This window comes from Balaenoptera physalus (assembly GCF_965194825.1).
Source record: "Balaenoptera physalus genome assembly, chromosome: 6".
Classification (NCBI taxonomy): domain Eukaryota; kingdom Metazoa; phylum Chordata; class Mammalia; order Artiodactyla; family Balaenopteridae; genus Balaenoptera; species Balaenoptera physalus.
Window position 1 is genome coordinate 113,241,747 of NC_138885.1, and position 25,458 is coordinate 113,267,204.

At 41.0% G+C, this 25,458-nt stretch overlaps 1 long non-coding RNA gene across 2 annotated transcripts; it reads left to right on the plus strand.

The window, feature by feature from the left end:
- The first annotated feature begins 1,365 nt into the window (after window positions 1-1,365).
- On the plus strand, window positions 1,366-7,317 carry LOC309662873. 2 transcript variants are annotated; one of them, XR_014265040.1, is made up of 3 exons: window positions 1,366-1,439; window positions 4,715-4,877; window positions 6,414-7,317. It is a non-coding gene; the product is annotated as an uncharacterized lncRNA (long non-coding RNA). The 2 variants fall into 2 exon arrangements; XR_014265041.1 differs by lacking the exon at window positions 1,366-1,439 and having other exon boundaries at window positions 4,503-4,877.
- The last annotated feature ends 18,141 nt before the right edge of the window (window positions 7,318-25,458 follow it).

Sequence of the window (25,458 nt, forward strand, 5' to 3'; positions counted from 1 at the left end):
CAAGTGGGATAAATGAATATCGGCACGTGTACCAAGTTTGCCAGTACAAAGGTGAGAGGAAGTTGAGAGATTGCCAGTGTCGTTTCAGTGCCTCTGATGAGTCCCATAAAGTAGAGAGTTGAACCTTGCGGGGAGAGTCGTTCTTAGGGTACTAGAGAGTGCTGAGTTCTTTGGGGAATGGGAGCCGAATTTCACTAAGAACATATAATCTCAATACCCGTGTTTGAAAACACAGTAGAGTTTGGAGGGCATGGGCGAATCTGAGCTGTCAATCTGATAACCCTTCAGAGAGTAAACAGACTCTTTCAAACTGGACATTTTTCTTTTTGTCAAATGGCATATACACTCTTCTACAGAGGTAACAACAAATCACAGCTTACCTCTCTAATCTTTGCTCAGCTGTTAACTCCATCCAGTTCTTTGTAGGGTAGACATTTGATACATGTAAAAGAAACCATGAAATCATCTCACAAACCGGCAGGTTTAGAGGAGCCCCAGGGATACAGACACAGGCAGGTCTTCCCACCTTAAAACCAAAAGAATTGACTAAGCTGCAGATTATGTAAGACAGAAATGAATAATGAAATGATAATGGAGATGTGAAAATTGGGGATATGAAAAGGACTACCCTTTGTATGCATGTGTGTTCCTTAAAAAGGCACTAAAATATGGGAATACTTGACAGTTGTAAAGCCCCTTTGTACTGCCTGTCCTGCTGTGCCACGCAGCAGCCACTGGGAGGCTCTCTTGACCACCAGTTTTTATCTTCAAGTTCATGCCACAAAAGGACTGGTGACTCTGAAGAGAAGGTAAAGATGTGCTCAGTCTTACCAGAATTTTACACACTCAAGCGTTATGTAAAATCGCCATGCAACCACCACCAGTCTTGTAGTTAACATTGCACGTGATAGGCACTCAAGCATTTACTGAACAGTTGAAGTCGACACTGGGCTGTATGTGCTGCCCTTGACAAGTGGGAAGGTAATAATACAATGCGTGTCTTTAGAATGCCCTTTGCTGAGATGTCCTTTCATTCCTGTGACCAAAATTGGGTTGGAAATTCACACGGGCAGAGTAGAAATATCAGACTCACAGAAATATCTGACTTACAACTGTGACCTGGCCTCTGGCCTTGGCTTGGCTGAGCAAAGTCTTTGTAGAACCTAGGAATAAAAGGGGTGTCAAAAAGAGATGAAATCTGTCATTCCTAACAATTCTTATCACAGCACTTAAACTGAACGAAAATCAAAGATCAGTGCTCTACTTTTGCAGGTTTACTTAGAAAGGCTTTTAACTTATGCTGAGATCGACATTTGCCCCACTAACTGGAAAAGAATTGTTTTGGGAGCCATTCTTCTTGCCTCCGAGTTTTGGGACGATCGGGCTGTATGGAATGTGGACGACTGCCAGATCCTCAAGGACGTTACAGTTGAGGACATGTGAGTTTGTAAGGTTACCGTGAACTTTCTAACCATTTTCCAATACCTCATTTGCTCTCATAAAGTTTACATTTTTAAGAAATGTTACATTTTAAGAAAGGTTACCTTGTGCAGAGAGCTGAAATAGACATAAAATTACAGCCTTCTTTCTATCTAGCTGTAGTATAACAATTTGTATTTCCCCTCATTCATTGGTAGGTCTTGATGTGTTATTGTTGTAATATTCTGCTTGAGAAATTGAAATTATTTTTCTGGTGGTTTTTGCCAAACATTTTACAAGCTCACTACCAGAGCAACATGGTACAGTAAGTAACTTGACAGCTTTCTTAAAGCTGTCTACCAGGTCCAGTCCATTTTTAAGGGGCACATGCCTGGTCTTTGAAGCAAGTGGCCACTGTTAAGGTCTTAGGGCCTCTAGACTACTGACAGGTTATAATTTCAACCTGAGTCACACATTGTGTATTTGCTTTTGCTGGTCTTTTTCTCCTTTTTATCTGAGGTTCTGTTGTTACAGAAACTATGATGTACAGGTAGCCACATATAAAGGTTTCAGATCCCTGTGTTCCTGTCTCCTCCCCTAAAGTCTGCTGAGTTAGGAAACACCTACCTCTCAGGTCGTCCGGGAAGCATCCCTGGGGCCTCACCCAGGGCACTCAGCAAACACAGCGGCACTTTGTGGGGCCTTGAGTTAACTAGGCAGGTTCTCCTCACAGATGGCACGCTCACATTGGCATGAAACGCCAGGCTTCCAATCTGGCTCTGGTGAAGGGCCCCAAGGGTGGGAAGCAGGATGAGCCAGAGAGGTAATTCCAGCAGACTCTCGAAGTGCCCGCTTGCCAGTGAACCTGTCTTTGTGGGTGGCATTCAGGAAAATGTGAAAGGACACCTCTTGATTATATTGGACAGCAGAGGCCAATCAAGATGGCAGGCAGGGGCAAGAGTTTGTTTTTGTTACCTTTGCCCCTTACCCTAGATAATTCACAATTACCAAAGTGCATATTTACAGCTGAAGCGAGGAAAGCTGTGACTAAGAGAAGGGACCAGTGACTGTCAGTAGCTGTCAAAGTGGCTTTTGGTGAAAATGCCCACTTTGGTGATCATGTAAACCAGGTGGTCGTGGTGATATTGCTGGTAGCAATCTTAGCAAACAGTGGAACAGCAGATAATGAATTTGAAATGAATAGAAGTACTTTTGGAAGTTGCAGAAACTAAAGTGACGTTGACCAACACTATCATCAGTCTTTGAACTGGTCCCTTGAAGGAAGGAAAATTTGTAATCGTGAACACCATCCCTGCCATGATGGCAGCTGAAATTTTCTCAGAATCTGCAGCTGAGCTGACTGGGGCTCTGGTTCCAGGTACAACATCCGAGAACATGCAGGGAAACGTGTGGGTGTTCATAGACATTGAGCCCAGGAGCATTGGCGGCACTGTCCAGCTATGAAGAAACTAATTCTAAACAACGCTTTTCTGTGTAGAACGGAGAATCACCAGGAGTTATGTTTATAATAGGCTGCTTTTGTTTATGATCTTTGGGAGTTGGAAAGCATTACAACAAAGTGTTTAATACACATTTGTTTCATCCCTCTGCTGTTGACTACTATTTGTAATGGTCTCATTTTGAGTCTGAATTGAAAAATTGCTGTCTATCAGCTTTTCCTTAAAACTTTCTAACATCTCTGTGTCTTGTTAAATATATATTTCCCTTCAAAAGAGTAAGTTAAACTGAGCAGCTGCTGTTCAGACAGTTTGCTGCGCCTGTAAGTGGAAGGCTCTTCAGCCACCTAGCCATTTACAAACAGCAAAAAACACAGAAGATGCATATTCTGTAGGCATAATGCTTTTCTTCAGTGATTAAAGCTCTATTAATAGACATGTTAATCCTATGAAGTACTGTATTTCCACACAATTAAAATGTATTAGTGGAGAAAATATAAAAGGGATAGTGAAGTGCATTTATTCCTGTAGTAAATTAAGTCCTGATTAGCTGATTATCAAAACATTATCTGATTTACATTTCTATAGACTTCTGGCCGTATGAACAGGAAATTAATTTTGGAAGTAGGTTCAGTTAGGTTTAAAGTTCAACAAATGAGAAACCTCATTTCTGCTCATACTCTGCTCTCCATACAGGAGAACATGGAGCATTTGTTGATTTATCCAATGGATAAAATATTAACACTTGAAAACCAAGAAACCAAATGTATGGTAAAATAAGCCACTTGCATGTTTGTTTGGGTATTTATCATTTTTATCTAATCAACTCTCTAAAGTGATTGCTGTGAAAAGTGGTAAGATTTACTCTAACTTTATATTTATTTACTTAAACATTTGGCAAGCAAATGGCTGGATATGGTCATATAGCAGAAGCCTGCTCCCAGCACTCTACTTTCCCACTTCATTGAATTCGCCCTCTGTGGGCGTGTGCAGTCTGTCCTGGCAAGGGGCGGTAGGTCTGAACATTCTGGGCTGCTCTCCTAACACCGGGGGCAACAACTGCTCTATCAGAGGTCGTATCGTAAAGTGGGTTTAGTCTAGCTGAGACATAATCTTACTGCCTTTCTAAGCTTAAAAAGTGCATCCTGTCCTGTCATGGTGACGACAAGTCACCCTAGTAAGGTTTTAAGGTGAACAGAAACTTGCATTATGCCCTTCGACACAGCCCCATGCACGGGGTGGGGGTGGGGGGATTCCCTTTCCCATCGAATGTAGCTTATTTATTTATTTACTTGAGATGAATCCTTGTTGCCTCAAGAGTTTTCCCCCCTCAGAGATAATAGCAGTGGCTCTCGATGGATCCATTTGTTGCCGTGGTGATGTGCCCACTCCTTTTGTTGGCTCGTCTCTACTTCAGTAAGCCCCTTCCTGTCACCAGCCCGGTGAAAATGTCTGCAAGTTCTTCAGAGCTAATAAACAGCATACATCATTCCTTTCAACTGATCACTAGAGCGGGGCCTCGTGAGTGAGTGTGGAGCATGAATCGTACAGCTGCACTAATGGAACTCTGAAGAATGAGCCCCTGAGTCAGCAGCATGAGTGCATAAGAGGGCCATGACCTCTTCCCCCTTGTCCCAGACTCAAAGTGCTGGGACGCAGAAAGGACCACAAATAGCTGTACCTTGTTTGAACATTAGGGTATTAATCCAGCTGGGTAGCCATTATTTGTTTCAAAACAGTATTTAGAGCCATCCTAGTAGCTCAGAATGGTATTTTTGAAGATAGCCCAGTTGACTAAAATTGTCCTGTGTTGGTTTTGTCTTCTCCTCCTCCCCCAGGAATGAGATGGAAAGGCACTTCGTGGAGCTACTTCAGTTTAATATTAATGTTCCTTTCAGTGTGTATGCCAAATACTACTTTGACCTTCGCTCCTTAGCAGATGACAACAACCTGAATGTTCTATTCACTCCTCTTAGCAAAGAAAGAGCACAGAACTTAGAGGTAAGGCTGTGAAATCACTAACAGGGGTTTTCTGTCAGCCACCGAAGCCACACCTGTAGCTAAATTATATTAAGCAGTGATTAGGAAAATGGAAAGCTGTTAACAGTTTGAAGAGCTTATTGACCCGTTGGCATCATATTTCCTGTGTCTTTTATGGTTTATACAGGGATCCCACATTATAAAAAAAAAAATTGTCTCTTCTGTAACCATAATTCAGAATACTTTCAATCATATTTAATCTGTTCTTAATGGTTTTCCATTTGAACCTCTACACTTACATATAACCATACATGAATAATTTCTTAAAATTGTATCCCTAATCAGATGTACCTACATAATCTACTTACCACTCTTAACTGTCTTTTTTTTTTTTTAATAATTGATGTTTTGGACTATTTCTACTGTCTTGATATTTTTAATAAATAAATAAATGTATTTATTTATTTATGGCTGCATTGGGTCTTCGCTGCTGCACGCGGGCTTTCTCTAGCTGCGGCGGGCGGGGGCTGCTCTTCATTGCGGTGCGCAGGCTTCTCATTGCAGTGGCTGCCCTTGTTGCAGAGCACGGGCTCTAGAGCGCAGGGTCAGTAGTTGTGGCGCACGGGCTTAGTTGCTCCTCGGCATGTGGGATCTTCCCGGACCAGGGCTCAAACCCGTGTCCCCTGCATTGGCAGGCGGATTCTTAACCACTGCGCCACCAGGGAATTCCCTCTTAACTGTTTTTTACTCAGCTTGCAGTTCGTGTGTGTGTGTGTGTGTGTGTGTATGTGTATCACAGTTCAGTCCCATGAGTTTATTAGACAAAGCATCCGTGGCTAACCTGAGAGACCTATACTTGGAAGGTATAATGTGGATTCAGATACTGGATGTAGAAAGTACATGAGTTTTTAATATACATGGTAACGTACATGGAACAACGTAATACTTATGGCTTATGATTTTTGGTGGGTATACAGCAAAATTCACAACTGAAATGAACACATTTAAAATTGATACTTTCTGTGGTACCTTGGTGGTACTTTAGAATAAGATGTTTTTCTACCATAATTTATGTGCAAGTGAAATAGCACCTTTCAGCGCTTGTCATTAGACCTCTCCTACCTTCAGCACATACCTACCTGATTAAAATTTTCTTAGAGTATGTAATAACTAATGAAAACTGAAGAGAAGTTGAATAGCTGAGTAAACACTGATTTTGCCCAAGTGTATGTCCATTACGTTTAAGGATCACGTGTGTAGGTAACAGATGATATTGCTATTAGGAGCCTATCATTAGGAAGCCAATTTTTAAGTAACTCTAAGTTATTAGGGCAAGTTACCCCTTGCCCCAGCAATCTAATCATAGCCCTTAAAGGTTATTACCTTAGGGAACTGTCAGTTAGTGTAGATATCAGCTATCCAAAGTAGCAGTAACTATGAACTATCTAAACGAATGGAGATGTGTGGCTTATCAATGATGCTTTTTTTGTTTTTTTAAGGTCCGAACATTTTTTCCCCCCTAATTATACCTATGTTCTACCTGATTGACTTTCCTAGGCCATTTCCAGATTGTGTGACGACAAATACAAAGACGTGTGTAGAGCTGCTATGAGAAGGTCTTTCAGCGCTGATCATTTCATTGGTATTCGGCGCTCCAATGCCATCCTCTCTTAAGGGAGAAGTGAGGGGTTGTAACATCATAAACCCCTCGAAACAAAGACTGGAGAAATATCACCTCTCCTGCTCAGAAACCAGCAAAGTTAGTATTTTCACCTTAAAGAAAGACATTGAATTCAAGAGACTCATGGACAAGCGAAGATTATGCTCATAGGAAAGAACGGGACCTCGTCAATGTAACACGCTCTTCTGTCCTTTTTATTGTAAACAGAGTTACAAAAACCATTCCAAAGCTAAAAGCTCCCAATCCACGCACAGATATCTGCTCCCAATCCACGCACAGATATCTGATAGCTGTGAGCTATGTGAGGTTTTTTAATTAATAGTTTAAATTTTTAGACTTTAAAGACACTAGCTATATAACTTCTATGTTTTTCTTACCTCACTGTCCCATACTGCTGCATATTCCTTTAGAATCAGTGCAGTATTACCATCAAAAAATGGGACTCCAAAAAAAAAAAAAAGTAAAAAAACAAAAAAACAAAAAAAAAACAAAAAAGAAAAAAAAAGAAAAAAAAAACAAAAAAGAAAAAAAACACACAAAAAAAAACCAAAAAAAAACCATGGGACTCCTAACAACTCATAAAGCCAAACTTCGGAACAGACTGTTGTAGCATCGTTAGGTTTTGCAGGGTTCTTCCTCCCTACTATATCATTGAAGCTGCTAGTCATTATTGGCAATCAATTTAAACCAAAAAGCTGCTGAATAACACATGTCATCCAAATTCTTTGCAGGCAGTACTTATTAGCATATTAGCATGTTTGCGATCATAAACAGAGAAAGTAGGTTATTTCCTTCTATTGGGTCCGTGCTGCATTTCTTGTTAACTATAATGGTGCTTCTGATTTTGTGATGATTTTCCTCTTTGTTATGTACTTGTGTTAAAGGATATTTTCATAATTCCAGCCAACATGGTGGTCCAGTAATTAACAAGCCGGTGATGAAATAGAAGGTGTCCCAAAAGTCTTAGAACAATTTTAAGCTTTAATATAGTGTGCTTGGATACTCCAGAACAGTGTCGCAGAAGTATAAATGCTAGACTGGCAAAACATCACTTGAAACTTTAATCGAATTTCTTCTAAACTCATTTACTTTTGTACATTTTAAACATTAAGCTTTTATTTTTTTATTTTTTATTTTTTTAAATGAATTAATTTATTTAATGGCGTGTTGGGTCGTTTCTGTGTGAGGGCTTTCTCTAGTTGTGGCAAGCGGGGGCCACTCTTCATCGCGGTGCGCGGGCCTCTCACTGTCGCAGGCTCTCTTGTTGGGGACACAGGTTCGAGCCCTGGCTTGGGAAGGCCCGTGAGCCACAATTACTGAGCCTGCGCGTCTGGAGCCTGTGCTCCGCAACAAGAGAGGCCGCGATAATGAGAGGCCCGCGCACCGCGATGAAGAGTGGCCCCCGCTTGCCACAACTAGAGAAAGCCCTCGCACAGAAACGAAGACCCAACACAGCCATAAATAAATAAATACATAAATTTTAAAAAATAAAAAATAAAACAATAAACGCTTAACGTTTAAAATTTACAAAACTAAATGAGTTTAGAAGAAATTCGATTAAACTTTCAAATGATGTTTCGTAAGTTTGTGGCATTTATACTTCTACAAGTATCAAAGCTTAAAATTGCACTAAGACTTGAGGGGATACCTCCCCTCCTCTTTTTAAAATAGTCCTTTGCAAGGCTGGGCTGCTTACCTGCTTGATCACCTAAGTTTCTTTTTTCTAGATTTGGTGAAGGAATTATGAACAACAGTGTTAATTCACATGTAATAAATTGAAAAGAACTGGACCCTAGTAGTAGTGACAGGAGAGTAAGTGATACGAAACAGCTTTTCTATCCTGTGTGTTAACCTGGCTGTAGGTGTCTCACTTCAAGTTCTATGTAAGAGGAAACATATAAACCTTAGGAACCCTTACCTCAGGCTTTAAAAGGCAGGGAGGTCCAGTAATCAGTCTTTTTGGAGATTGGTAACGATGTCACCTAAACTTGAAATATTAAAAAAAAAAAAAAAAAAAAGTGTTCTCAACTATGTGAAATCTTTCTCCTCCTACCTTCTCAAATGTAATCCTAGGAATTTTGCCTGTAAACAAAGCATTTCTGGGCCAGAAGTACTTTCTCTCTTTATAGCAAGGCTTCACATTATACTGAGTGCTGCAGGTTCCATCATTTTTAAGGGACAGAGACATAAATGATAAATTATGGTATATAAAATACTACAATCTACCACCTCAAAAAATATTGTTTATGGAGTTTGGAGCTTGGAAATTCAAGTACTGATTGCAGTTTTATTTTGAAAAGAATGCTACAACTTATGTGGTTTTTCTTCCTCATGTTTATATTAAAAGAAAAGCTAATAAACTCTGTTTTAATTAAAATATATGGCTACTGTGTTTGTAACACTTCTCACTGTTCACATAACATTACAACTCTGCCTAACTCAAATGTTTTCAGTCAGCTCTGATAGTCGGGCCTTAAAGCATTTTCCAACTAACCATTCATAAGTTGTTTTGACCCCTGCCTTTAGTTAAGATGTAGACATTTATTTCTTCAGCTTACGCTCTTTTCAACCTGAAGATAATCTAGTCCACTTAAAATCACTGGCTACAGTGCTCAGTGGCATAATGCATTAGATGGCATTTTTGAATTGTTTGTTATGGTGCCAAGATGGAAATGCACATTGAAAGATAAAAGTAGGTAAATCCACAGAGAAAGGAATTACAGGAATACTGTAGAATCAGAACTTGTTGTTTGAGGGTTTCAAGCAATTGAACAGGAAAGAAAATGGAAGAACAGGAAGCAGTAGAATTGTGGTTGCTGTTAAGAGGGTGACTTTTAAACAAGCCACGTAATTTGACTTTAACATGCTATTTCACTTAACATTCAGTTGGAAATATACCAGATCTCTCAAGTTTCTTTTAGACCCTAGCCACTGCACTTGAGCAATATTCCATCAGTCCTGATAGTATTGCCGTAGTATTTCCTCCACCTTAGTTACCTTCCTAAGGTCACATCTTTAACTTTGTTCTTGTTAAGTTGCTGATGAGGAGAAATGATCTGATTTAGTACAGAAGGGAAAAAAAATCGATCACAAGTCACTGTTTATATCAATAGTTTGCACCGCGTAGTAATATGCCAGTTACTAAGCAGAAATGCTGACATATCTCGAGTGGTCGAAGGTTTGAAAAAAAAAAAATTGGGGGTAGGAACATTGGGCATGACTGTAGCTTCAAGAACAAGTTGGTAGAATAAGGGGAATCGCTAAAAATTGCTTTTCCCCTTCAGCTTTAATTCTAGAGGCAATACAGCCATTTTAATAAATGGGAAATTGAGGCAACTTAAGGTAAAAATTTAAACATCACAAAGTAGGTTCTCCAACAAATATGGGGCATGGAAACTAGTTATTAATAGGGTGGCAACTATGGCATTTTTTCCCAGATTTTTATACCGAGGAAGGGTTTGTTCCCTAAAGTAGTAAGACTATAAAAGAATATCTGACTACCTGAACTCAAATTTTATTTTTTCGCTTTTTAAGAAAAATTATTTTTCTCTATTGGAATACTGACATCTGTGCAATTTTAACTCTGGTATACCGTGAACTGAACTTTATTCTTTACAAGGAAAAGACAAAAGTTTGAAATGTATGTTTGAACCAAATTAAATTGCCATTTTTGTATGTTAAATTCATGTGGTTGACCCTAAGACAACTTCTTAGGGCCCAGTGTTTCTGGTTAAGAGAAATTTTTTCCACCCTGTATCAGATTCCATCATGACCCTATGCTTTCACATTTACTCCTAATGTACCCTGTATGCCCATTCTTGAAATTCAACAGCACTAAATCCTAGTTTTACAACAGGTCAAATTTCATTTCTTAGTTTTCCCATTCTATAAAATATACCATTCCTTGATTTTTGAAAAATGCTGAAGCCAGTATTTACTGGAAAACAATTCACTCTGTATTCAGGTTATGCAATGTTTTTGGAAATGTTTACCTATAGCGTGTAGGTTAGCTAAAATCTTTCATCACCCAAGACTTCTCTCTAACCACATGTAAAATGACTACGACTGTTCCCTCACCCAGAAGCCGCATTCTTGAGTATAGAGCTATTTGGTAAAGCACTTGACAGCTGGTAGGGGCTCTCCCAGGGGTAAGTGCTAATTTCTATGCAGAATCTGTAGATTACACCCAGCATCTATCAAGTTAAGGATTAGATCACCTAAAATCTTAACTGTTAGCCACTCACCAGCCTGGCCAGCCTGACACCGTGCCAGCAAGAATACAAAAGATCTAGGAGCCCTTCAGAGACACCTGGTCCCTTGTACACAGGTGCAATCTGTTTGGCTTCTGAGGCAATTTCCACTAGTCCGTTTTAAATGGGTTTGGCAGATGAGATAACATGTACTTCATGTGAAAGAAATGTTATGAATACCAGTTTATGGTTTAGGATCTCTAACATGCAGAAAGAACCAGGAAAGTGAAGTAGTATAGAAATTAAGAGAAATCCAGAGTCAAATGAAAAGAGGTGAATGTTCTTTAAAAAAAAAAAAAAAAAAAAAAAAAAAAGAAGGAACAGGTTAGGTGATTACTTAATTGCTGTGAGGGCAGCTAAATAATTTGAATGTGATTAGAGAAAGTCAGTGACAGCCTCAGAACCTAAGGTCCTCAAGAATATGTCGATCTCAACTTCAAGACCTCAAATTACTCTGCTAGCTTTTTCTTACAACATCTATTCCTTCATCTTACCGTTCTCAATTCTACTGACCTTTACTTCTAGCTCCCCAGATGGTGGCCCTTTATCTCCTCACTGTGGGAACCGACTCTTCCAAACGCAGGGCATCAGTGTTTTGTCCACCTCCCACTGCCCTCTCTCAACAAGGTCATCTCAGCTTCACCCTTTGACTCTCTGCTCGTGTCCAATGTGGCAGTGCTTGATGTTGGTTACTACTATGAGCCATTTCTAAAACACTATCACCAGGTTCCAGGAAATACAGGATTTCTATGGCTCACGGGCTAACTGGCCCCTTGTAATCCCCTTTAATCAACTACTTGAGCCCTCCTGTGTTCCCACAAAGTAGTTGTTCCCAATTTGCTGCACTCACTCCCCTGATCTGCCCACATCCCTAGATGTATCTCCTCAGGCTAGGCAGCAACCCCACCTTCCAAACTCCAAAACTCATTTCATCTGGCATTAGGAATAGATGCCTCACTTCTTAAGGTAACCCCTCTCATCTAAGGGAGAGGATTCCATCCCATCTCTTCAAATCAAATTTCTATATCCAACACCCCCACCACCAGGATGGTGGTGAGGATGGGGCAATTTGACCTTCCTCAGCCCTTGACATGTCCTAGTGTTTCTCAAGATGTGGTCTCCAGACCACCTGCCTCTCATGGGCTGAAAGTCCCTGTAAGAAATGAAGCTTCTCTAAATGCAACGCGGAATCCTAGAACAGATAAAGAACATCAGTGGAAAATCTGGTGAAATCCAAATGAAGTCTGGAGTTAACAGTAGTGCGTTAATGTTGACTTCTTAGTTTAACAAATGTGCTATGATAATATGTTAATATTAGGGCAAAACGGATATATCTTTGCAACTTTTCTGTAAACCTAAAATCATTCTAAAAGTTTACTAAAACAGAACAAAAAGACCTAATTCTTGGATCCCAAATTCATCTCAATTCCTGGAGCTGAAGCCTGGGAATCTACATTTCTAATAGGAAGCCCAAATGATTCTTATGCAGACACAAATTTGAAAACTAGTCTTTCAATTCCCTTTCCATTCCATGCCTGAATGGCTGCTTCCTCCTTGTTTTACTTACCTTAACCTGATTTCATCTTTTAGATCCTCTCAACCCTAAAATATAAGTACTATCATTATCCCCCTTTCACAGATGAGAAAGTATAAGATGCAGTACACAAACGAAGTACTAAGAGCTTAAGTAATTTGTTCAGGATCAACAGCCCATGAATGATGGAGCTGGGAGTTGAATCCCTAATCAGTCTAGCTCCCAAATCTATGCACAGAACCATTCTACTTCCTCTCATTCTGTTGCACGTAAGAGCTCTGTAACTAAATCACTAAAAGAAGCATTATTACCTATTTCTCCAACTTCCTAAGTCCAACAGTGCCCCCCTTTTCCACTGGGGGGAATGAACAATGAGAAAGCATTGGGAAGATGTGCCAACTAGAGACCTGGACGGGTAAGGCACAGTGGCTCTTGCACCAGGATCCAGCTCAACTGCTGTATTCTCTGTTCTCCCAAATGCCCTAACATGTACCAATCTAATAATGCTCATAGTACTCACTTTGATGCTAAATTAATTATCTCAGGTTTACTAAGCATCTGTCCAGATTGTCAGGGAAGTGCCAACTCTAAATCAATTGACAGTTGGCCCTCCGTATCCACAGGTTCTGCATCAGTGGATTCAACCAACCATGGACTGAAAATACTTAGGGAAAAAAATTTCAGAAAGTTACAGAAAGCAAAACTTGAATTTGCTGCACACCACCAACCATTTGCATTATATTTACAACTACTTACTTAGGATTTGTATTTGGTGTTATAAGTAATCTAGACATGACTTAAAAGTATAAAGGAGGGTGCGGGGGAAGATGGGAGGATTGTGCGTAGGTTATATGTAAATACTGCACCGTTTTCTATAAGGGACTTGAGCATCCATGGATTTTGGTATGGGGTGGCACGGGGGGGAGGGAGACTACTGGAACCAATGACCCACAAATACAGAGGGAGAACCATATATCCTCTTATCTTAGCTGGGTTCCCTGACTTGTATTTAGACCTTAATACAAAGTTGTGGATCTAACTGCTGAATGATGAAGTTTTGGGAGTTTCTGACTGCAAACCAGACACACACAACAACAGCAGCACTTCTATCCAAATTGCTTCAGTACAGAGTATAGATGGAGGGTTGATAAAATAGAACACAATCTCAGGTAATGTCTCTGTTCTTATGTGTATTTTCCTTCATTTCTTCAAGTGAATCATGAAACAATCACAGGATCAGCAGGAGAAAGCTATGAAGTATATTCATTCAGGTAAAACATGTTTTCATTAGTTCTCCTTCTGGTGATTGGAATTTCTTTGATTTTATTATCAATAAAAACGTTGCCACTTATATTCAAAGTACATCCGAGAAATCTGATCATGAAGTTAGAATGCACATACCTCCTTCAGATACTCTTAGAACACAGTGTCTCTCCATGAAAGCATGCGAAAACTACTTGTACAGCATCTTATTTGCTTTACCATTGCTTTAATGCACTTTAAAATTTAGCTACATTAATTGGGAACAAAGAAACAAAAATAGACATTTCTTTGTTTTTCATAAATAACTACTCTCCATATTTGATAAAAATCTCAAAGCATTATTTTAACTTCCCACAAATATAATACATACAATTTTTTTTTTTCTGAAATAATAAGGTCAGCAAATTAAGTATCTTGGCACTAATATAACCACATACAACTGCTATTCTACTGACTTCCAGGAACAAAACAAAAACAGAAAACTTCTTATCAAGATGCTCTGGGTTTCCTTTTGCTAGTGTTAGGGATCCGGAATTATAATCATCTGCCAGTAATAATTTTATAGATTCTAGTTGATTGTCTACAAATAAAATATCGCTGGCTCTGCTTTGTGAGTTCTGGATTTGACATGACACTGACAATACCGCATGGGACAGGCACTATACACACATGGAAATCAGGAAAAGTACTGAATGCCCTGGACTCGAACTACTGACTCAGTATGTGCCTCACTTGGCTCAGTAATAAATTCACCTGCACCAAACCCGTATCAAAAGTCACTAAATCTCTCATATATATAATATATATTATTTATATACACACCCACAACACATACACGCTATACATACAGTTTGTAACAACATGAAGTAATATTGTCTTCAAATGATGTACCACAGACTGAAATAAATCCTGTAATTGTCATCAAGCTGCTAGAAGCTTTTGAGAGTTCTGAGCCAGGTTACTTAGTTACTTTCATCCTGCCTACCCTTCATTCACCCTGCTTTAATGTCTTGGTAGCTTTTTCTTTCAAAACCACCCTCCTCAACCCAGGCGTATTTCTTTCCCAGGATCCCTTGATCGGACTTTGGAGGCAAGAAAGGGCATGCAGGGGGAGCAGGAAATCCTCAGCCACTGTACCTCACACCTGCCTAGATTTGTGATGTTCTCTGTCCTGTTGGCCACATTCGGTGTTAGAAAGCAGTTATTCAAAGCTTTGTCCCTCCTACCCGCCTTGGTCTTTCTGTAGAGCACAAAAGTGAAAGAAGCCTCTTTAGCAGGGGTAGCAGTTCATTAAAATATACAACTACATTTCCTAGCTCTGGGGTTCCCATTCTGTACTTGAGACTGCAGGTCACGGATGCTGTTATTAAGGTGCGGTGTGGGCTCCATGAGGTTTTCTCCCGGCAGCCGGTGTCGGGATTAGTGCAGCCCTAGCCCAGGAGGAAACGGCCTAATGAATACCAACTTGGAAACAGTGGTGTCAGCACGTGATTTAAGCTTGTACATTGCTCACAATTACACACAACACACACACAGGCTTATCACTGGAAATGACTACGAGAAAACATGACAAAGGTTTGCAAGGATAAACCAATAAGGCACCAAGAATACTTATTTTCAGCCAATTTAGACAGCTTCAAAGTGTGAGGTTAATAATATAAATTAAAATGACTTCCTAAGTCTTATCAACTGATTTACTGAGAGGTCACATATTAGTTCCTTCTAAATCTTTACCCCCTAATCTGTGATGGGAGACGTTGCTTACAATTGAACCATGAAAGGGACAGCCCAAAAGCTGTACATGTGAAACTAAACTGGGCCTTAAATCCTCACTAAAATCACAGAGCTGGCTGTGAAGAAGCTGCTAAACCACCCCACAACCTTCCAGTTTATAATTGTTTTCATGAGTGTGGATTGTTTGCCTAATAAAAATAAAAATCAGAAGAAAACAGCATATGAGATGGAAATAGGGGGCGACCATAAATAGATGGGCTTCTCTGCCCTGGGTAGCGGGAGGGGTGGCTGAGGTAAGACTTGAGGGAAGCAGGTGGGCTTCATCTTTGAGGGAAGGGAGGGGGAGAGCAGCGGTGAGAACAGAGGCTGAAAACAGAGGCAGCTCTGAGAGTTGGCCTGGACCTAGACCTCCAAATGCATTACCTGTATTGCCTCTCCTTGGCTTAGTATCCTTTGCCTTAACTGTCTTTTTTTTTTTTTTTTAAAGTAAATTGGTTGTTCTTTTTAGGTTTGGTATGTTGCCAAAATGAAAAATAGTTGTTTTAACAGGAAGAATTAAATCACTTCAACCACATCATCCCACAACTTTTAGATACATTCTGCATCATCTTTACACTCCTCCACAAAAAAAAAAAAAAAAAAAAAAAAAAAAAGGAAGAGGAAAAACCCAAATTAGGCACAATGGCCTAAGGCAGCAGAATAATCTTTGTACTTTCTGGGAAGACATGTTAACTGAGGGAAGAGGTCAAGGTGATCAGAAAAGTTCCTCATTTGAAAAACAAGAGAGGAACTGGCCCTCAGGCAGGGGATCTATTTCAAGGTTCTAAGAAGCTTCTGAACAAGTAGAGGAATCAGATGTGCAAAAAGTTCTGTAGCTCGGTGTACAAGGTTTTGTCGAATATACTGAAATTTTGATTCAGAGGATGAGTGTGTAAGAGCAGTGCATTTTTATAAACGTGAATAGCTTCTGAAAGTCCATGAAAACTATAACACCAGGCTTCTTTCCACCAGCAAAGTGCTTAAATACACTATGGAAACTATACACTTGTTTACTTAATATCCATAATGTAAAAACTGACCTGGGCTTAAATCTGACTTTTCCAACTTTGGTATAAATGAAGCGCAAATCCCTACACTTGCTGTTTTTCTAGGGAGACATCCTCAAATTTTAATTGTTTTTGCCATTTTAGCTTCTTAAATTTAGTCCCCACTCAGTCCTGGTCACTGGTATTCTGCTGGCCAATGCACTGTCACCCCCTTCCCCAGTAATGGCCTCACACTCTTCTTGCATGAATGGTTAAATAGATTAGGAAAGCAAACAATTTTTAACAGTAAAGTATGTATGCGTGGTGTGTGTACGTGTGTATTCATCAATACATAGACTTTCATATATAAATGAGGGAATGGTTCAACAGATTAGAAAAGCAAACAGAATTCTCTAACAGTAAAGTGTGTGCTCATCACTATATAGGCTTTCTCAGAAGAGGAGGAAGAGAAAAATATATTGAGGTGGGGGGGGGGAACAGCTTTCCTTTTGCCGCACTGATCCATGTTTTAAAAGCTTATGCAAGGGTGTTATGGGTCTCATTTGTTTTCAGAGGCCGCAGAGAGCAGTGTCTCGATGCTTTTGGAATATCTGGCTGTAATCTAGTCCAAAGTCCAGGGACACTTATTTTCCCCCATCGCTGCCAGTGTGTGTTCACAGGACTGCATGGTGCGCGCCCGCCGCCGCGTCCCGCCCGCCGCTCTTCTCCTCCCCTGCAGGGGGATCCGCGCTCCAGCGGACTCCTGGGGGCGGTGGCGGTTCTCCCGGGACGCGCCGGGCTCCGCTCCTCCCCCGCCCTCTAGCACCCTTTGGCCCACCTCCGGCGGGTATTGAACTGCGCGCGGCGGCGGCGGCGGCGGCGCTGGCCGCAGTGGAGTCACGGCCTCGGGCTGACTGGCCTCTCCCGCCCAGCCTGGGTCACCTGCTTCTAATGCCCGCCGGGAGGCTCCGCCCCGGCCCCGCCCCTTACAAAGAGGGTTTGAATTGTTTCCCGCTCCCCCCACCCCTTCCTTCTACTGGAAGAAGGCGGCAAAAAGGCAGGAGGGCCTGAGTTCTTGAGGGACTCAGGACTGCACTTTAGGGCTGAGTCGTTCTTGTGTCCTGGATCCCACTTACACAGACTGGGAGACAAAATTGCAGAATAGCCCTCTTCCTCCTGCTTATCAACAAGACTTTGTGAGAAATAATCCCAGCCTCAAAGTTAAAAGAAATAAATATAAATCTCTTCACAAACATTAAAACCGTTAATAAATATGTTTAAAATGTACTTTACCTCTTTCCTTCCCTGGGATTCTACAGGTGCTTATATTTTTTTGGTTTTTTTGGAACTACTTGGCACTCAGTGTCGGCAAACATCCCAGGGTTGAAAGTAGTGGGAGTTGAAAAGCTATTGAATAGCAATCAAAAAGAAAGGGAAACCCTCAGTGGAAAGTATGCACAGATTGTGAACATGCCAAGAGAGGCTGCCTCATTCTGTGGCCTGTATGCAACATGTGTATTATTGGGGATGGACAAGTGTTGGCTAATAATAAAAATTATTTGAAGTTGGAGAATGTTAATCACTCATGCTGGAATTGAACCAGAATACATGTGTTATTTCACTTGGTTCTGACTCAAAGGATGTTATCTCCTAGTCTGTAAACCTCTCCCTTCTTAATCAACAGGGAGATGTTATTTTTGCTTGGAGATCTCTAATAATAGTAGTAATAATAGCGGGAAAACTTGGCCAAAAGAAACGTATTTTGCATTGTATAGCTTTTTGTATCATTTGAATTTTTGCTTTTCTGCATATAGTATTTCACTTTAAAGGCAGTTTAAAATATGCTGTTTAACATGTATTAGGCAGGGTGCTACATAATTCATTTCAGTTAGCTCATTTGATCCTCACAACAATCAGATGGAACTGGCATCATAATGGCTTCCTTGAAGTTGCATGTTTAGTCCATGGAAAGGACAGAAATCACAGTTTTCTTCTGAGTCATAGTTATTGTTTAACAAACTGGAAAACACTGAATTATTTTTAAAGATGCAATTTTTAAGCAACTAGAACATTGCCAGGCATTCTTAGCTATTAATTCACTCATCTATCCTTCCATCTAGCCAGCCAGCCATCCATCCATCCAAAAACACCAAATTTCTGACTTGAAGACACTACTGTTATATTAAACGTGTTGCTACAAAGTGGAATTCATGAGGTTCAACTTAAATTATTGTCCAAGGTGTACTTATTAATTGATGAAAATACGGAGGATCATGCCAAACATTCCATCCAGTAAGACTGTGACATTTTGAAAGTTTTGAAGTATTGGTTTTGGATTTTGTAATCAGAGAATAGTTATTGCATTTCTAATCTTACTATACTTGTATTGATTATACATATTGAGACACTTGAGAGTTCAATGCTATAGGAATGACTGGACAGGTAGCCTCTGTATACTCTTCAGTATCTTGATAATCAAGCCTGGAACAGTGTGCTGCCCATAGATGCCTTTGGTAAATATTTGTGAAATAAATGGATGAATAAATGGCAACTGAGATTAACTTTTTAAACTTTAGCAAGTGGCATTGAATCCTTGGATAAAGCTTACCTTATGAGCTATATATATCTCTGAGGTTGACCCTACCCTGTTAAATGCAGCATGAGTCCAAACCTTGGCTCTTCCTTTACTAGCTGCCACTTTGGACAAGTCACACGACAGCTCCAGGTCCTCTTTCCTCATCTGTAAAGTGGAGTTACCCCTCATAGAGTTGTAGTGAGGGGTAAATGAATTTATATGGTGAAGAGCTTAAAACCATGTCTAGCACCTCGTAACTCTATTTAAGTCTGTTATTAGTTTCTACTGGGTTCATGCTATTTTTCTGTTTTCCCACTCTATTTTCTTTTGTGTATCACTTTAATAATGGGGAAAAAGTTACATTTTTTAGATGTACAGGCATACCTCAGAGATATTGTGGGTTTGCTTCCAGACCACTGCAATAAAGGAAATATCACAATAAAGTGAGTCACATGGATTTTTTGGTTTTCCAGTAATGTCTATAAAACTTATGTTTACACTATTCTTCAGTCTATTAAGTGTGCAAGAGCATTCTGTCTTTAAAAGAAGTACATATTTTAATTTAAAAATACTTTATTTCTCAAAAATGCTAACCATCATCTGACAACTCAGGGTTGTCACAAACCTTCAATTTGTGAAAAAGCAAAGTCTGCAAAGCGCAGTCAAATGAGGTATGCCTGTACTTTATGTCTGAGCACACGCCCAGCTGTCACCAGCTATCTCTAGCATTTAGATATTAGCTAGATTTTATGCCAAAGCAGGGATCATTTCACTTGCCCTGGATCAAAGTGCGTACACCTGACATCAGCAACCAGCCCGCAAGTGTGCGAGTGTGCACAGGGCTGGCACAGGACAGACACCCACAAGCCAACTTGAAATCCCTCACAGGTATTTCCAGACTAGCTTTTTCCATGTCCTAGAGCATTTCTGATAACTCCTCTTCTCATCAGATCAGACACCTCTAGATGAGAAACCCAGACACTAATCAGAGGATTAACATGATGAGTCATTTATCCAGGTTCATAATAAGAATGCCTTGTTCACATTATAAGTGGAATCATTCAACTGTAATCTTTAGTCCTCTCCCCTCCTCCACTGTGGTGGCGATTATAGAAAAGTAAGAGCTTCTTTCTTCTTTCCCAGAGGCGATGGAAGCGCTAATCTTTCCCACCCTCAGCAATGGCTCTCAGCTGCACATTACAATCACCTGGGGAGCCTTAAGATCTACTGATGCTTGGGCCCTACTGAATCAGAATCTCTGGCTGACGGACCCAGACATTGTTTCTTGGTTTCGTTTTATTTGTTTCTTTTTGTTGCCGTTTTGTTTTTAGCTCTCCAGGTGATCCTGATTTTCAGCTAGGGTCGAGAGCCACTGACATAGATGGTTTTGTTATTTCCTCAGCACAGCCCCAAACTTGGGCCTAGCTGGATCTTCTGCAGAAAAGGGTTAATCACATCATGATGTAAAATGGAACACCTCGGGAGAAAGTATAGAGAAGTACGTTTTAGTCTAACTGCATGTGCGTCTGTTTGGGCTGAAGGAAAGTATATGTATATGAAGTAAAAAATATGTAACAGAATTGTGGTACAGTGATGGCACAGTCAACAACAATGGTGGCCGTAACAGTAACTGCTGGGTATTGGGCATTTCCAATGTGCATGCACTGTGCTAAGCATTTTACATATATAATCTCTTTTACCCCCAAGAATCCTGTGAGGTTGATATTATCAACCCCATTTTATAGATTAAGAATCTGAGGTTCAGAAAGTAACTTGCTACACAACGGCACACACCTTCCAACTTGGGTTTTCCTCGCTCCAAAGGCTATGCTGCCATTGATTGCAGGCCTCGTTGTAGGCCCAGCAGTAGAGGGTCCTGAAAACCACCAGATGGTAACTCTTGAGATAAGCAACTTCCCTTGTTCCTTATCATCCTTTTCCTGGGGATCAGGTCAAATTTTCAATTCTGGTGTGGCCTCTTGTGTGGGGGACTAAAGTACGGAAAAGCTGAGGGCTCTGGATTCATCTAGAATCCAGTATAAGTCTAGAGCCACTTGTTCTTTGGGCTTTGCAGACCAGGCATGAGGTGGGGCACCCTTTAGACTAGATTTCAGGACCTGTCTGGTATCTTGGCAGAGGGAGCTTCAGTTCGGTAAATATTGATGCTGCACATGCTGTGAGCCAAACACTGGTGCCAGGGGTGCAAAGATAAAGAGGCATGGGCTTACCAGGCAGGACGTGGTGGGAGCACAGAGGAAGCACCTGGCCCAACCTGGTGGCTCAGGGAAGACCCAGGCTGTGCCTGGAAGGCTGAATATGAATTAGGTGATCTATGAGTCAGGGTTTAGTACAGGAAGAAACCACTCTAGGTGTTTCAAACAGAGAAATATTTAATACTGAGAATCAAACAGAGGCTTACAAAATTGATGAGCTGGAGGGGCAGAAGTCAGGGGGGTACCCCTGGGCTATTGAGTTCATGGGCCTACCACAGTAGCTATGTTCCAGAAGTTGGGATGGTGCTGCAGCAAGGGCGCTTCACACCCATGAAACTGGTGACTAGACACTGAAACAGGACATTGAGTCCAACAGCATTAAATGCCTCTTAACATTATTGCTCAAACCTTGCTGGCCAACAGCAACAGCAACAGAATGATGCCTTCTCCTTGCATCTGCCTCCAAATCTTACACAAGTGCACCTGATTGACTGAACTTATTTCAGATCAAGACCCTAGCTGCAAGGGAGTCTGAAAAAAGTAGTTTGGCAGTTCGCCATCTCTTCAAGCAAATTACTAGAAGGATAGAATGGACGCTGGAGAGGCAATCACTAGTATCCACTATAGGTAAGGAAACTGAGAAGGACTTCCTAGACAGAGGAATCAGCACAAGTAACGGGCACAAGGCCATGAAAGAGCACGATTCAAGTGGTGAACAGCTGGGCATGGCTATGCTATCAGAAGCATGTGAATCAAGGTTTTTACCTGAAAGTGCACTCACGTCTAATCAACATATTTTTGATTAATTAGATTCGTATGTACACTGTACACATGACACTCTTTCCTATTGATACAGCGCTTGATGTATTCAACTGACTACTAGTGCAGAGGAGAAAGGAAAGGAGCAAAAAGCATGAAAAAGAATAAATAAAATTGTTAGGTAATAGTCATCCACAAAGAAAACAGAACATTAACCTTCCCCAAGCCTAATGTTGCAAACACTGTTGATTATGTGCCGAGGAGTCATCTCCCCTTTTTCCTTCCTAACAAAACCCCCGTTATTTGTTTTGTTCTGTTTTGTGGGGGAATCCACCCTTTTCTGCATAGCCCTGTGCTTCAGGAGAGGCAGGAGCTTCAGGTCAAGCCCCAAGGAGTAACACGTGATTAGTCTAACTGCTCGTGTTTCTCCCCTTCTTCTTATCAGCGTTTAGGTTACATACATGCATGGGACACAGTTCTAGCCAATAAGGCGTGGTGTGGGGGCCAGTGTGAGGTAAGTCTGTCAGGGGCTTATGGGAAAGCTCTTACTCCAAAGGAGAAGCAGTCCTCTCCCCTGCTGGGTATTGTTTTGTCTGCCTGTGATGCCTACCACTGTGGGCACCATCTTGCAACCACAAAGGAGCTAAGTTGACCCAGTGAAGAAGGATGGCATTGAGGCTGCCTGAACTGTTGGCCTCCAGACTTGTTGTTATGTGATACGATACGCTGCTTATTTTTTCATACATTTGAGTCCCTGTTTTCTTTCACTTGCAACCAAGAACATTGTAACTACTACTTGCAGTCTGTACACTTAGGATGAGATCTGCCCACTTAAACTTGGCTAATGAAGTCTCTGGAGGAGATTTAAGGAGAAAAATTTATTCCCTTTTTTTTCCACCAGAAAAATTGTTGTTTATCCTTCAAGAGCATTCAAGACCCACTCAAATGTCATTTCTGTCAAGCTGAGTGCTTTGTTATTACCTGTACTCCCACAGCCCTCCCACTACTTCTCTATTACAGCACTTTACTCGTGTACTCTTTCAGCAAATATTTATTGAGTGCCTATTTGGGGCTTGGTAGTGTTTTAGGCACAGGGGTTACAGTAGGAAACTAAATGCATGGAGATTCCAATCTAGTAGAAGACAGACAATGAATGAAAAAATTTTAATGTGATGACTCTTATCAAAGGGAAAAAAAAAAGAATTCTTGCAAAAGAGGGGGAAATAACTACCTTGAAATTTATTTTATTGTACTGTGATTCTCTGTTCATATGTCAGTTTTTTTCCACTAGATTGTGTGTTCTTGTAACCTCACATCACCCACCACTTCCCTGGGGGATTGCATTTTCCAAAGATGGCTGCGAAAACCTCTCCCATCCCACAGGTTTTTCTGCAATGTGATCTTGCCATTCCCCATAGGGGAGGGATGTAGGCGGTCCTAAGTCTCCTCCTCTTGAATCTCAGTGGGCTTGTGACGGTTTGGACCCATGGACTGTGTTGGAAGTGATGCTCTAAAACTTCCATGGATAGGTCATAAAAGGCCGTGTAGTTTCTACCTGGGTCTCTTGGGACACTTGTTTTTTGGAAGTGCTTTTTCTTGGGACACTCCCTCTTGACACCTACATATAGATGCTCCACTTGACAGTCCCAGCTGAGTGAGCCTTCAAGTCATCCCAGGTTAGGTAAAGAAGCTTCCAGATGATTCCAGCCCCCAACCTCAAGTCATTCCTAGTTGTTCAAGTCTTCCCAACTGAGGCCCCAGATGTCATGAATCAGAGACAAGCCATCCCTGCTGTGCCCTCTCCAAATTCCTGATCCACCGTATCCATGTGCATAATAAAATGCCTGTTGGTTCACACCACTACTTTGGAGTGGTTTGTTACACAGCAACAATGACTGGAACCCCCCAGATCTGCCTTTCTGTGAAATTTTAATCCAGTAGACAACTTTTTTTCTTTTCACCTGACCCAGTTGGTGATCAACTTATGCACTGAAGCTTGAGAACTTTCATCCATCTTACTTTCATCCCATTGAGTGTCGCTGTTGATGATATGCATGTGAAATGTCTAATCTTTTAAAACACAAATCTTCACCATTGATCTTAATATCCTGCTGCAGTGCGTTCCCCAGTTCAATTGTGTGTAGTGGGGAAAAAGTGCCTCCTTTTATCCATTTTAAACATGCTTCCTTTTCATCTCATCTTGTCCTCTTGCTCTTCCCCAAGTAAAGTGATTTCCATTTTGTGGGTACCTAGACACAGAGAACTGAGTTGAGACAATAATCTTTCTTTGGTTACCCAGAAGGCCTCGGGCGTGCTGCGACGGGGAGCAGTGGATTTTAGCTGGTGACTTAAAGGTGGTGGAACACTGTATTCTAATTAGTCACAAGTTTAGTTCCAAGCTTTCAAAAAATAGTCTAGATTCTGCAAGACACAGTAGGTGTCCTCTTGTGGTGCTGGGAAGTAGCGCACAGTAGAGAGGGAAGAGCATTGGCCAGTACATAGGCAATCCGGATTCAAGTCTCGTCTTGTGAGCCAGCTGTGTGCCCTTGGGCATAACACTTAGCCTCTCTGGACCTCATTCTCCTCAACTATAGAGTGAAGAGATTCAACCAGAGGGTTCTGGAGCACCCTTTTGCCTCTAACTTTGTATGAATTCTATGTATTTGCCAGTCATTTTGAAACATCTACTACATAAATCCACGGGAAGGAAAAGTTTGTATTCCAAACAGTTTGCCATTTTAGCTTCAAAGTGGAGTTGGAGAGAGCCACCACTCCCCCCTAACAAATTTTCTAGTTTTTAGAAAACTAATGTTATCGTTTTCCAAAAACACAATCCAAATTAGGCTTCAATTACCAAAAATATATCCTGCTGTGACTGTTAAGTGACAGGTCTTGCAACCTGAGTCCTTTTAGTTTGGGGGTGCACCCCAGGGCTCCCATCAGCCTTGCTTTCATGAGCCTATCAATTCTCACGGTGCCATTGCTCGATGTTTGCATGGGGACAACTCCATTCTAAGTGATGAGAGTGAATGGATGGGGTGAACTGCTGCTGCATATGGCCACCTTGGGGAGGAAAAAGAATATTGTCCCAGTGAGCAGTCCAGTAGGAACTATTCAAGGGAATCTCTAGAAATCTGAAATCTCTTCCCAATTCTTTCTCCCCCTACAGAAGAAAAAAGGCAGTTACCATGTGGGACTTGGGGAAAGCATTCAGTCTCACTCAACCTGGACTCATTTCACTAATTTTCTCGTCTGCTTAATACTTCTTCAACAGTTGTGATTCTTAGAACTTCGTGGGCTCTAACCCACTTCTTAAGCTCTGCATCCTGTTTTGTCTTACTGAATTTTCTCTTTCCAATCCCAGGTGGGTGGGGGAAATGCTTCTCATCTCTGATTTTAAAATTCATTCCAGAATCTCCACTATTGAAGTGCTACCATGCATTGAGAGGACAGATTGCTTTCACTGTTGGCTTAACAAACTCTATCAATAGCAACAAGTAGCATGACGAGGTTCTACTCAACAGAAACTTACTTGTAAGGTTAAGAAAACCCCTGCGGTCCTTAGACA